Here is a 13405-nt window from a genome sequence, read left to right on the forward strand (position 1 = left end):
CGGCATCTAATAAAGCATAGTTACAAAACAGGCCGCTAGGTGACGCCATAGTGCACATAATGTCAGGCCTGGAGTCAGGAAGATTCTTTTTCCTGTGTCCAGATATGACCTCAGACCCTTCCCAGCTGGGTGATCCTGGGCAAGTCACTAACACTATTTGCCTCAGTTTCCTTCTCTGTAAAAGGAGCTGGAGAATGAAATGGCCAACCACTCCAGTATCTCTGTCAAGAAAACCCCAAAAGGGGTCACCAAGAGTCAGACACAACTAAAAATGACTGAACATCATGTTAACACAAAACTTTTCTCAACAACCCCCAAATGCACAATGGACAAATTTATTAATCCTATTTTATAATTGGGGAAACTGAGAGTGAAAAATGGCTTTCTGATCTTACACAGTTACACAAGTGTCCCAGGTAGAATTTGAATCTGGAACAATTTCGATATATCTTCCACAATTCTATCCTAGCTTGTTCATTTTTTATCTAATAGTCTTAGAAAACATATAAGCAAGAGGGAATAGACTCAGAGTGCTGAATGAGACATCTATTTTTTGGATGTGCACAAAACAGGAATTTGTTACAGGGCATTTTTTTTTTTTTTAAATGAGAATTGAAGTCAATTGAAAAGAAAATAGGTTTTTCTTCATTAAAAAATCAACTTAATTAAACAAAATGCTCATATTGACTAAAACAAACAAAATGTTAAGCAAGTCCATTAGAATTTCATGGAAAATAAGAGCAAATAGATTCTGAAGGCTTGAAATAATCTCATGCGAACAAAGCTTTTAATATTTGGCTGGTTAGTGGTCCAAATTCACCGCTTTTCCCTATTTTCAAGATAGCTAGAGTTACCAGATAAGTGATCTCTATTTAATTGAAATGTGACTTACTATCTCATTTTCATAACATCTTTATGAGAAACAATACAAAATTAATTTTTTTCTTTTCTGAGTTTTTCGTAGTTGATCATGGCACATTCTTGCTGTTATAGTGTGCAATGTATTTCTGGTTCTATTTGTTTCATTCAGCATCAGTTCATGGAAATCTTTCCAGGCCTTTCTAAAATTGGCTTGTTCATTATTTTTTATACAACAATAATATTCCATTACCTTCAGATACAACTTATTCAACCATTTTTTAACTGCTGGGCCTCTACTCATTTTCCAATTCTTTGTGCAAAACATTTCCATAAAAGTCATTTAACTTTTAAATCATGAATCTTTTCATTTAACAATCATTAACGAAAGACCTATGTTGTTCCAAGTGCTGGGCTTGGGGCTAAGACTACAAACACAAAAACAGCCATCCCTGCCCTCAGGAAGCTTTCATTTCAATTCCAGGGAAACAACATAGCTAGATGGCTTCTCAGGTTCCTCCAAGTTCCAAATTTGTGATCTTCTGCATCTGGAATAAAACAAAAAACAAAACAAATAAACAAACAAAAAACCACACACAAGTTCAAAATACTTGATGGGGGGAGAACTAGCACCGAAGGAGATGAGAAGAGGCTCCTTGTAGGTGTGAAGTGAGGTGTGAAGTCAGCAAGAGAATTAGTGACTGGAATCAAGTGCGTTCCAAAGACATGGAGGCAGGAAAGTGCCATGTACTGGGAATGGCAAGTAGATCATTTCTAACGGAGCGTAGAGTGTGTAAAAGAGAGTATTGGGCAAGGTGCCTGACAACCTGAAGTCAGGTCGTGAATAGCTGTAAATGACAAAAAGGAAGAGCTGGGCGGTACTGCAGATAGAGCACCAGACCGCAGTCACGAGGATCTGAGTTCAAATTCCTCTTCAAATATCTGGCTGTGTGACCCTGGGCAAGTCACTCGACCCCAATTGCCTCAACAAAACCAAAACCAAAAACCAAAAACCAAACCCAACCAAATGTACCTTGGGGTTTATTATAAATTAGAACGCTCCTTCTTTTCCATTGGGTCTCTGGTGAGCTAAGGGGATTCAGAGCATAATTGTGAGTCCATGGTGTAGTAGCTTTGGCCACTGAGGATCTGGGAGCGGGGGTTTTCTTTCCAAAAGGGGCTATTTGCTGCTTATCACACCCTATGGAGTCCCTCTGCTAGTGGAGTGTTTGGGGAGATGCAACCAGGAAAACTGGGAGTCGCTGTCTGAGGAGTCACCCCCTTCCTCGGTTTCCTCCTCTGCAGAATAGGAGGTCGGGATTGAGTGTCACTAAAATCCTCCCCAGCTCCCAGTCCCTCACTGCCGCCGTCGCTCTCTCACGTTTCAGCTCATGTTTCCTGTCTAGAAGCCCGACTACTCAATAATAAAGGGTACCGGTCTAACGAGAGGAGCGGACCGAGGAGAGAGGAGGGGAATGGAGGAAGAGAGAGAAGAGGGGGAGGGGAAGGAAAAAGGGGAGGGGCGAGAAGAGAAGTGGGGGAAAGAGGGAGAGCTTGGTAAATGGAGATGATGGAAATAACAAAATGTATCAATAAAAGTTAATTTCTGAAAAATGGAGGCGGCGGCCTTGGTTCCCGCCTCGTTTATAAACTCTTATCAATCTGAAAACTCTAAGAGCTAGCTACAACCACCGTGTTTTACAGGCGCTGTGAAGCTTGTGAAGTGTTTTCCACAGATGCTATTGTTGTTCCCATTTTACAGATTGGGAAATCAAAATAATAGCTGTGGGATTTCAGGCACGCGCCCTCTCGCCCGTCGCACCCACAGCCCATTTTACAGGTGGGGAAACCGAGGCCCACGGGGACGGGGGACTGGCGCTCTCGCCCGGCCCTCGCAGCCTCCCTGCCTGGGAGCTGTCCAAAGGACCCCCCGCTTCCTGAAGGAGGGAGGTGTTAGCAACGCGCCGCTTCCCGCCAGCTCCAGTTCTTTTCATTTCCCGCCATTGTCTCGGCTTCCTGTGGCCCGGGCTCCCCCCTCCCCCCGAAGCCTCCCAGGGAGCGTGACTCATTTCCTCTGTCCCCAGTGACCTCATCCCGGCTCCCGCACGCGCGGCCCCGGCCGGCCCCTTCCCGCTGCGGGGCCCGGCCGGGAGCCCCACGCCGGCTTCCCTCGCGGCCCACAGGGGGCGCCAGAGCGCAGGGCCACGGCACCGGCTTGGAGCTCCAGCGCGCTGCTCTCTCCCGTCCCTCGTGAGGAGGCAGGGATAAAGAGCAGCATCATCCGCGCGGCTCAGGCCCGCTCCGTCCGCTTCGAGACCCCGGCGGAGTCGGGAGGAGAGAAAGGGGAAGAGCTGGAGGGGAGGGGAGGGGAGAGGGGAGGAAGGAAGAGGAGGGGGAGGGGAGGGGAAGAGAAAAAAGAAGGGAAGGAGGGGGAGGGGAAAGAAGAAGAGGGGGAGGGGGGAGCTGATGAGAAGAGAGGGAGAGCTTAGTAAATACAGACAATTCAAATAACCAAATATATCAATAAAAATTACTTTTTAAAAATGGGGAGGGGAGCCTTGGCCGCCGAGGGCCGTCTCATTCCACCTTCCCCCCAGGGGAGAGGAGGAGGATGCGGGGGAACGGCTCTAATCTTTTTGCCGATCTGTATTTAGGAGCCGAGGCTCCGCAGTCCGAGTGGGCCCGGGGCTCCGAGGCCTGGCGCTCAAGTTCTCCCCGGGCCGGCCTTCCTGAGCCCGGGGCTCCGCGCTGGACAATGGAAGAAGACCCGTGCTGGGGTCCCTGCAGTCCCGGGCTCGGATCCTGGGGACACGGAGCAGAAGCGGCCCTGAATCTAGGATCGGAGGCCCTGGGTTCAAATCCTACCTGGGCTTTGGCCAATTCACTTCCGCGCACAGAGGCCTCAGTTTCCTCCCAGGGGAGGGAGGGGCTGAACTCCAAAATAACTCGAGTTCTCTCCAAGCTTTAAATCCGCTGCCCCCGCTTGTGACACTCACGGGATTCTCCCAACAGACGTGGAGCTCCAGAGGCGGCGGCTCTTTCCCTCCTGTGGCGGAAGAGAAACGGAGGTAGAGATTAAGGGACGTGCTTAGGGTCATTCTGCTAGTAAGTGAATGGGGCAGAATTTGAACTCAGGTCTTCCTCAATAGTTAAAAAAAAAAATTCACATTTATTAAGCACCTTCTGTGTGCCAGGCACCATGTTTAATCACAGGCACAAGACAGCTTCCTCCCTCCAGGAGCTCACCATGGAATAATGCAGGAGACAACATAAAGCACTCACTATCAGCCGTCTTGTCCCGGTGTCCTCAGGGTCCTACTGCCCTTCGGTCTTACCTCAATGACCTCGGAGGTCCCTCCTGCCCTTAACTTGGGCCCTGAGTCCTCGTCCCGCCCTTGCTTTGCTTGTTCAGTCAGTGTTCCTCCCGTCCAGTCCTCCCCAATTTTTCACAGTGTGCCTGTGCTGATCATTAGCTGTCTTGGGTTAGTGCTGAGGGCAGCGGGAGCCATGGCCGTTCTCTTGTCTTGCGTGTCTCTGCGGCCCCAGAACTAGAACTTTAGAACTGGACGGCACTGACAACTCCTGGAGGCTGGCCCTTCCATGGGGAGAGGGAGCGAGGGAGGCGCCCAGGGCCTGAACGTGCCGGCGGGTCAGTGAATCCATAAGTGCTTATTCATGGGAGCCTTGCAGAAGAGAACGTGGGCAAGTGAAGCATTAGGCTGTGTGGGTGAGTGAGTGTGTGGGTGTGTGTGTGTCTGAGAGTGTGTGAGTGGGTGTGTGAGAGTGTGTAAATGTGTGTGAGTGGGTGTGGGTGTGTGTCTGAGAGTGTGTGAGTGTATGTGTGAGATTGTGTGTGTGTGTGTCTGAGAGTGTGTGAATGTGTGTGAGTGAGTGTGTGTGAGTGGGTGTGGGTGTGTGTCTGAGAGTGTGTGAGTGTATGTGTGAGTGTGTGTGAGAGTGTGTGTGTCTGAGAGTGTGTGTGTGAGTGTGTGTGTGAGTGTGTGTGTGTCTGAGAGTGTGTGAGTGTGTGTGTGTGAGTGTGGGTGTGAGAGTGTGGGTGTGTGTCTGAGAGTGTGTGAGTGTATGTGTGAGATTGTGTGGGTGTGTGTCTGAGAGTGTGTGAATGTGTGTGAGTGAGTGTGTGTGAGTGGGTGTGGGTGTGTGTCTGAGAGTGTGTGAGTGTATGTGTGAGTGTGTGTGAGAGTGTGTGTGTCTGAGAGTGTGTGTGTGAGTGTGTGTGTGAGTGTGTGTGTGTCTGAGAGTGTGTGAGTGTGTGTGTCTGAGAGTGTGTGTGAGTGTGGGTGTGAGAGTGTGGGTGTGTCTGAGAATGTGTGTGTGAGTGGGTGTGGGTGTGTGTCTGAGTGTGTGAGTGTGTGTATGTGTGTATGAGTGTGTGTGTGTCTGAGAGTGTGTGTATGTGTGTGTGACTGAGTGTGTGTGTGAGTGGGTGTGTCTGAGAGTGTGTGTGTCTGAGAGTGTAAGTGTGGGTGTGTGAAAGTGTGAGTGTGTGTGAGATTGTGTGTGTGAGTGTGTGTGTGAGATTGTGTGTGTGTGTCTGAATGTGTGTGTGACTGAGTGTGGGTGTGTGTCTGAGAGTGTGTGTGTGTGTGTGTCTGAGAGTGTGTGTGTGTGTCTGAGAGTGTGTGAGAGTGTGTGTCTGAGAGTGTGTGTGTGAGTGTGGGTGTGTGAGAGTGTGAGTGTGTGTGATTGTGGGTGTGTGAGAGTGTGAGTGTGTGTGAGACTGTGTGTGTGTGAGTGTGGGTGTCTGAGAATGTGTGTGTGTGAGTGTGAGAGTGTGTGTGAATGTGTGTGTCTGAGAGTGTGTGTGTGAGTGTGAGAGTGTGTGTGAGTGTGTGTGTCTGAGAGTGTGTGTGAGTGAGTGTGGGTGTGTGAGAGTGTGAGTGTGTGTGAGATTGTGTGTGTGTGAGTGTGTGTGAGTGTGTGTGTGAGATTGTGTGTGTGTGTCTGAGAGTGTGTGTGTGAGGGTGTGTGTCTGAGAGTGTGAGAGTGTGTGAATGTGTGTGTCTGAGAGTGTGTGAGTGTGTGTGTGTGTGAGATTGTGTGTGTGTGTCTGAGAGTGTGAGAGTGTGTGTGAATGTGTGTGTCTGAGAGTATGTGTGTGTGTCTGAGAGTGTGTGTGTGTCTGAGAATGTGTGTGTGTGTGTGTGTCTGAGAGTGTGTGTGAGTGAGTGTGGGTGTGTGTCTGAGAGTGTGTGTGTGTGAGATTGTGTGTGTGTGTCTGAGAGTGTGTGTGTGTGAGATTGTGTGTGTGAGTGTGTGTATGTCTGAGAGTGTGTGAGTGTGTCTGAGAGTGTGTGTGTGTGTCTGAGTGTCTGAGAGTTGTGTGTGTGTCTGAGAGTGTGTGGGTGGTGTCTGAGAGTGTGTGTGTGAGATTGTGTGTGTGTGAGTGTGTGTATGTCTGAGAGTGTGTGTGTGTGTCTGAGAGTGTCAGAGTGTGTGTGTGTGTCTGAGAGTGTGTGTGTGTGTGTTTGAGAGTGTCAGAGTGTGTGTGTGTCTGAGAGTGTGTGTGTGTGTTTGAGAGTGTCAGAGTGTGTGTGTGTCTGAGAGTGTGTGTGTGTGTCAGAGTGTGTGTGTGAGTGAGTGTGTGTGTGAGTCTGAGAGTGTGTGAGTGTGTGTGTCTGAGAGTGTGTGTGTGTGTCTGAGAGTGTGTGTGTCTGAGAGTGTGTGTGAGTGTGGGTGTGTGTCTGAGTGTGAGTGTGTGTGTGAGTGTGTGTGTCTGAGAGTGTGTGAGTGTGTGTGTGTGAGTGTGGGCGTGTGTCTGAGAGTGTGTGTGTCTGAGAGTGTGTGAGTGTGTGTGTCTGAGAGTGTGTGTGATTGTGAGTGTGTGTGTCTGTGTGTGAGTGTGTGTGTGTCTGAGAGTTTCTGAGAGTGTGGGTGTGTGAGTGAGTGTGTGTGTGTGTGTACGTGAGTGGGTGTGGGTGTGTGTCTGAGAGTGTGTGTGATTGTGGGTGTGTGTGTGAGTGTGTGTGTCTGAGAGTGTGTGAGTGTATGTGTGTCTGAGTGTGTGTGTGTGTGTGTGTGTGTGAGTGAATGTGGGTGTGTGTCTGAGAGTGTGTGAATGTGTGTCTGAGAGTGTGTGTGTGAGTGTGGGTGTGTGTCTGAGTGTGAGTGTGGATGTGTGAGTGTGTGTGTCTGAGAGTGTGTGAGTGTGTGTGTGAGTGTGGGTGTGTGTGAGTGTGAGTGTGTGTGTGAGTGTGCATGTCTGAGAGTGTGTGAGTGTGTGTGTCTGAGTGTGTGTGAGTGAGTGTGGGTGTGTGTCTGAGAGTGTGTGAGTGTGTGTGTCTGAGAGTGTGTGTGTGAGTGTGGGTGTGTGTCTGAGTGTGTGTGTGTGTCTGAGTGTGTGTGTGTGTGTCTGAGAGTGTGTGAGTGTGTGTGTGTCTGAGAGTGTGGGTGTGTAAGTGTGTGTGTGTGTGTGTGTACGTGAGTGGGTGTGGGTATGTGTCTGAGAGTGTGTGTATGTTGTGTGTGTGTTGCTTCCAAACAGCACAGAACAGTTGTCTGGGCCAGCAAGAATTGAGGTCAGTGCTCTACACTCCAGTGCTCTGGGCAACAACCCCAGTGTGCCCGGAGCCAGCCAGCCCTCAGGCTTCCACACCTGGCATCCAAACTGTGCTCTGTGCTTTCTTCACCAAGGTCACAAGAGCCCCGGGGCCCAGAGCCAAAGAATACATCCATCCACACGCACCCACAACCCCCAGGACTCCCGCCCTCCCGCCCCCCAGCCTGGGGAGGAAGGCTCTGGTCCCGGCCTCTGACAGCCCAGAATTCTGGGTGAAAGGCTCACCACCAAGGGGGGCCCCTCTTCCCTCCTCTTCCCCGGGACTCCACCCAGCTTTAAGGGAAGCCGGGAGATTTGGTCCAGCTGGGAGATTTCACAAGACAGGGAGATGAGCTCACCCAAGAGACACAGAGCTGGTTCTGGACAAAATAAGACTTTGTTTCATCTGAGTTTTGGAAGAGGGTCAGGGAAATAGAAATAGCAGGAAGGGGTGGACTGGGGTGGGAGGTGGGAGGACACGCTCTGCTCTTGAAAAGAACTTTTTTTTTTTTTTTTTTTTTTTTGGTTCAGACCTGTGATTTCTTTGCTATTGGGAAGATCTGCTGAGAAATCTCCCTCTATTAATGCAAACCCTCTTGTGTTTTTCTACAGTACAACTCTGACGTCATTCCCCTACTCAGTATCCTCCCCGTGGGCCCCTATCATTTCTTCTATCAGATCTAGAGTCTCCTTTCTGGCATCTTCTAAGCTCTTCTGGCCCGGGCAGCTCCCCGTCTCTCCCTTGGGGTGCCCCCTAACCCACTTGCTCTTCTGATCTCCTTGCTTTTCCACAGACTATCCCAGCACCTGAAAAGGAACTCTTGATCAGTGCTCATTTCTCCCTGTTTTTTGTTGTTTCTCAAAGAGGACCATGATATCAGGGAGGTGATACTACAACATGTGAATGAGTTGATTTTAAGTGAGGGTGAGCTTCAGTCTCTCTTCTGGGTCCTGATATAGATCAGAGACCAGAGATGGCCCACAGTCACACAATTAAGTGTAGGAGATCAGCTTTGGACTCTGTCCTCTCCATACTGGGGCTGGGGCTCTATCCACTGTACCATCCAGCCGTGCCCAACGTGCTGTGCCCAACTTTCCTTTAAGATTCAACTCAAGTCAAAACCTTTTGTGATTGTCAGTCCTAGCTGGATAAATTCCCTAGCTTTGGGGGGTTCACTGACTTATTAGACAGTCCAAGTACTTCCAAGCAATAGACTTCGATCCCTGGGTGAGTCCCAACATCTGATCTCCAAGCTGGTTGCTTCAGCCAAACTCCCAAGATTCCTACTACAATATTTGCCACTGTTTCCCATCAGCCATGACGTCCCTTCTGCTTCTGTTCCCACACTTCTTTGCTGTCAGCAAAGTGTCTTGCCTACATAACCTTTCACAAAAGAAGATTTTAATGATAGCTAGCATTTATAGAGTATTTCAGGGTTGGCAAAGCAGCCTATGTTTATTCATTCATTTGACTATATGTGAAATTGTTATCTGTATTATGTGGAGCTTGCTTTTCATTTTATGTATGTAAGAAATTCAGTATGTAATTTTCAAAGTTGTTTTGCTTATCTCTAAGTCCCTCTAGCCTTCCATCTGCTCCTTTTTCAATTGTGTGTGTGTGTGTGTGTGTGTGTGTGTGTGTGTGTGTGTGTGTGTCCAAAGGCAGAGGACGGGAATTCTTTCAAATGATGGTGAATCTCCCAGAATCACAGAATGTGGATCCGACCTCTGGTCAAACCCCTCTCTGAAAAGTAATATGCCCAACAAGTATTCTGCTTGCTTCTGCTTGAAGACCTCCACTGAAGTAGGACCTACCACCTCCAGAGCTTCACTATTCCACTTGCAGATAATTACAGTTAATTTCTAGGAAGTCTCTCCCCACTCCCCCTCCTGTAATATTACACCTAACTCAATCTCTTTGTAACATTTACCCAACTCTTGATTCTGCCCTTTGGGGCTAAACAAATTAGGCCTAATTCCAGTATTTGAGGAGAACTATCCTGTTTTCCTTCATTTGCCAATCTTCTCCAAACTCAACATTCAATTACTCAACTGATTGTCATAAGACATAGACTCAAAGACCACTCTCCTGGTCATCTTATTATTCTCCATCTTACAATGTCCTTGAATAGCCCAAGTGGGAGGCGAATTGGTGGCAAACTGCAATCCTGGGGAACCCTGGGTATGGATTTCTACCTGGAACCCCTCTACCATCAGATCTTTCCAGAAACTAACAGTATGCAAATTCTTTCCCTCATCGTTGTCAGGGAGAGAGTCCAATGACCTACAGCCAACTACAACTACTCTTTTTCCTCCATATCTACCACATATTCCATAAGTTTTGGCTTTCTTCAAGCCTGAATAGATATATTGCCAAGTCGTTGCCCCCCACCAGTGATGATATATAGATTTTTAAAATGGAGACCATCCCAGATTCTCTGAGGCATTTGGGTTTGCTCGTACCTAATAGACTAAAAGGTGTATGGACATGACAAGGGTCCACACAAGTCAGTGTGTAAGGTGGAAGCTATAGAATGGGCAAGAAGCCTTCCTCCATCCTCCTCCTGTAGGCAGCCCCAGTTTTTAAGCCTGGGGAGGTAGATGTTTGGGAAGAAAGGGTGTTTGGATCTGCAACTCAATGAAGATTGAGCACTTTAAGCAATTAGGACCACGCAGGGAATCTGTATCAACAAAATATAAGCTTTGGAGTCACAGCTTGAATTCAGATTCAATATTACCTTTTCTGCCCATTGTGCTTATTGCAACAAAGCAGATTTTGTAAGAAAGTTAATTAAAAACAAGTGGAGGTTGGTCAGGTAAAGCTACTAAGGACAAATAGAAGAGGAAAGTTGGACTTTTCCCTCCTCATTGATATATATCTCCTATTATATATATATATATATATATATATATATATATATATATATATATATATATATATATATATATATATATATATATATATATATATATATATATATATAATATAGGAGATAAAAAGAATATCACAGCAGAGAAAGGACCTTTGCTTCAGGTGGTTATTTTTCAGTCATGTCTGATTCTTTGTGACCTTATTTGGGGTTTTCTTGGCTGAGATAGTAGAGAAACTTGCCATTTCTTTTCCTGACTCATGAGGAAACTGAGGCAAATGGGATTAAGGGACTTGCCCAGGGTCACACAGCTAGGAAATATGAGAGTCCATATTTGAACTCGAGAAGATGCGCCTTCCTGATTTCAAGCCCAACGTGCTACCCACTGCAATACCAAGCTGCCCAGGCGAGGGTGAATGGTCCAATAAAAACCGAACAACAAAGAAGGCAAGCTGTTCATTCTCTGGAAGAAGGACCAAAAACAAACAAACTCCCAAACCCATAGTTGTTAGTGAGCCAATAATAGCAGAACAGCTGGCCACTGTCCCTGGGGTCAGATCTCCAAGGTGGGGAAGGAACCAGCAGATGTGATCAGGAACCAGTGTCAGGGACAAATGAAAGAAAAATTGAACAGCCAAGATATCAACAGAGAGGAGAAGCACAAACCTTGCCTGGCTTTTTAAGAATGGAAGGAGAATGCAGTCTACAAAGGAGAAGCCAGGGAGAATGAGTCCAATTATTGGCGAGATTCTGGGGTGGCCCATTAAAATAACAATTGGGGACCACCTGGAAAAGGAAGGAACAATGACAGAGCCAGGCCTGGCCTCTCCTGGAGTGGGTCTTCAGGTCAGAGTCAGTCGATTTTCTTTTTCCTTTTTGACAGGATTATTGAACGGGGACAGCAGAAGAATGGGAGAATAAATGGTTTCCCTAACAAAGAACTTGATAAATTATCTCATTCTCATGGAAAAGATGGAGAGATACAGGCTGGACAATTGTATAATCTGATGTATATAACATTGGTTAAATGGTGAGACTCAAAGAGTAAATGCTAATGGTTCTGTGCCAGCATTGTGGGAAGTCAAAATGGGGCAGCTGAGTAGGGCAAGGGCTGAAGGTGCAAGAGCCAGGAAAACTTGAGTTCAAATCTCATCTCGGAAGTTTGCCAAAACTGTGTATGATCCATTCTGATTGCCTCAGTTTTCTTCTCTGTAAATTAGGGTTAGTAATAACTTCTACCAAGCCCCCTGCACCCAAAGAGAGGACTGTGGGATTTGAGTGTGGATCACGATCTAGTATTTTCACTTTATTGTTGTTGTTTGCTTTCATTTTGTTTTCTTTCTCTTTTTTTTTTCTTTTTGATCTGATTTTTCTTGTGCAGAAAGATAAATGTGGAAATATGTATAGAAGAATTGCACATGCTTAATATATATTGGGTTACTTGCTGTCTCGGGGAGGGAGTGGGGAGAGGGAGGGAGAAAAAATTTGTAACAAAGTTTTTGCAAGGGTAAACGCTGAAAATTATCTGTGCATATGTTTTTTTTTTTTTTACTTAATAATTTTTTATTATATATATATTTTTTATAATATTATCCCTTGTATTCATTTTTCCAAATTATCCCCCCCTCCCTCTATTCCCTCCCCCCGATGACAGGCAATCCCATACATTTTACATGTGTTACAATATAGTCTAGGTACAATACATGTGTGTGAATATCATTTTCTTGTTTGTGCATATGTTTTGAAAATAAAAAGCTTTAATAAAAATATAGTCTCTATCTTCCAGGTTGTTGTGAGAATCAAAAAAATTACACACACACATTTGGATCCATGTATATAAATAAAAGCATGTATATGTATATGCATAGACATATATTCTAAAATATTAATAGCCTTTCTCTTTTTTTTTCCTCAGCAAGATAGAAGGGAACTTAATTTACTAAATTCAATAAGGGTTTTAACAAAGCACATAGTAGGTATCAGATGATAAGGTAGCATTTCTCCTTGTGGGTGACAAAGAACTGGAAACTGAGAGAATGGGTGTCAGAGAATAGCTAACAAAGTTGTGGTATATGATTGTGAAAAAATACTACTGTTCTGTAAGAAATGGCCTGGTTGATTTTAGAAACATGAAATAACTTGCATGAAATAGTGAAGAATTTTTAAAAAGGGAATGTTGTTTATAGTAACAGCAATATTGTTCTAAGGAGTCTGAATGACTAAATATTATAAATATTCAAGTCAGCTATGAAGGAACATACTATTTGCCTCCAGAGAAAGAACTGATAAATAAAAGTATGAATAGTAATGTAGTTTTACATACATACATACACACAGATACATACGCATATACATACATATTTATGTTTAATTATAGTTATATGGGGGGAGAGATAAGGCACACCTTCAAGAGGAAGGAAATAAAGTGAACAGCAGAGAACAAAAGAAAATTGAGTAGGAAGCTCAGAAAAGAAATATAGCTTTGAAAATGATAACTAGTATTTATTACATTGTTTTTCCCCCAAATAAAAAGTGTACAATGGAAATTCATGGTTTTATATTAAATTCTCTTTTTATGTTGTACTGTATATTTGGAAACGTGGTTGGATTTATAAATGGGAGGGTTTTTTGGTTGTTGTTTATTGTTTGTCCTTTTGCATTTAAGTTCAAAATACATTAAAAAAATTAAAATGAGTCTTTGAAACAGGATTCAAACTCGAGTCTTTCTGATTCCAGATTTCCATTATTCACTGGACCAACTCAATATCATGCTGACTACCATTCAGGATCCAAAAAGACTTTGAACTTTAGTTTAAATCTATTGGGAGGCGGGAGATAAAAGTAAAATCTCCCATTTGGGTTCAGAAAATCAACTCCCCGTACATGGAATGGGGGAAATATGTTCGTCTGAAACATCTTCGTGAAGATTTTAGTAAATTTCCTGATCAATATACGTTTTTCCTGAATTCCATTTTTCAGCATCATCTACCCAGTGGATATCTCTATTCAATGTCTCCTAGGCACCTTAAATTCAACATGTGCAGAACAGAACTCGCTTTCTTCCCCCCCAAAAAAACCCTCCCCTCTTATTCACTCTGTTTATACAACACAGTATTTT

General features: G+C 45.3%; 1 long non-coding RNA gene across 1 annotated transcript; it reads right to left on the reverse strand.

Annotated features, from left to right (window-relative positions):
• Window positions 1-299: 299 nt before the first annotated feature.
• Window positions 300-4120, reverse strand: LOC141540064 (uncharacterized). Its single transcript, XR_012481460.1, has 3 exons — window positions 4039-4120; window positions 3724-3904; window positions 300-1406 (listed from the first exon to the last, which is right to left on the reverse strand). It is a non-coding gene; the product is annotated as an uncharacterized LOC141540064 (long non-coding RNA).
• Window positions 4121-13405: the final 9285 nt, after the last annotated feature.

Source organism: Sminthopsis crassicaudata, chromosome 4 (assembly GCF_048593235.1).
Source record: "Sminthopsis crassicaudata isolate SCR6 chromosome 4, ASM4859323v1, whole genome shotgun sequence".
Lineage (NCBI taxonomy): Eukaryota > Metazoa > Chordata > Mammalia > Dasyuromorphia > Dasyuridae > Sminthopsis > Sminthopsis crassicaudata.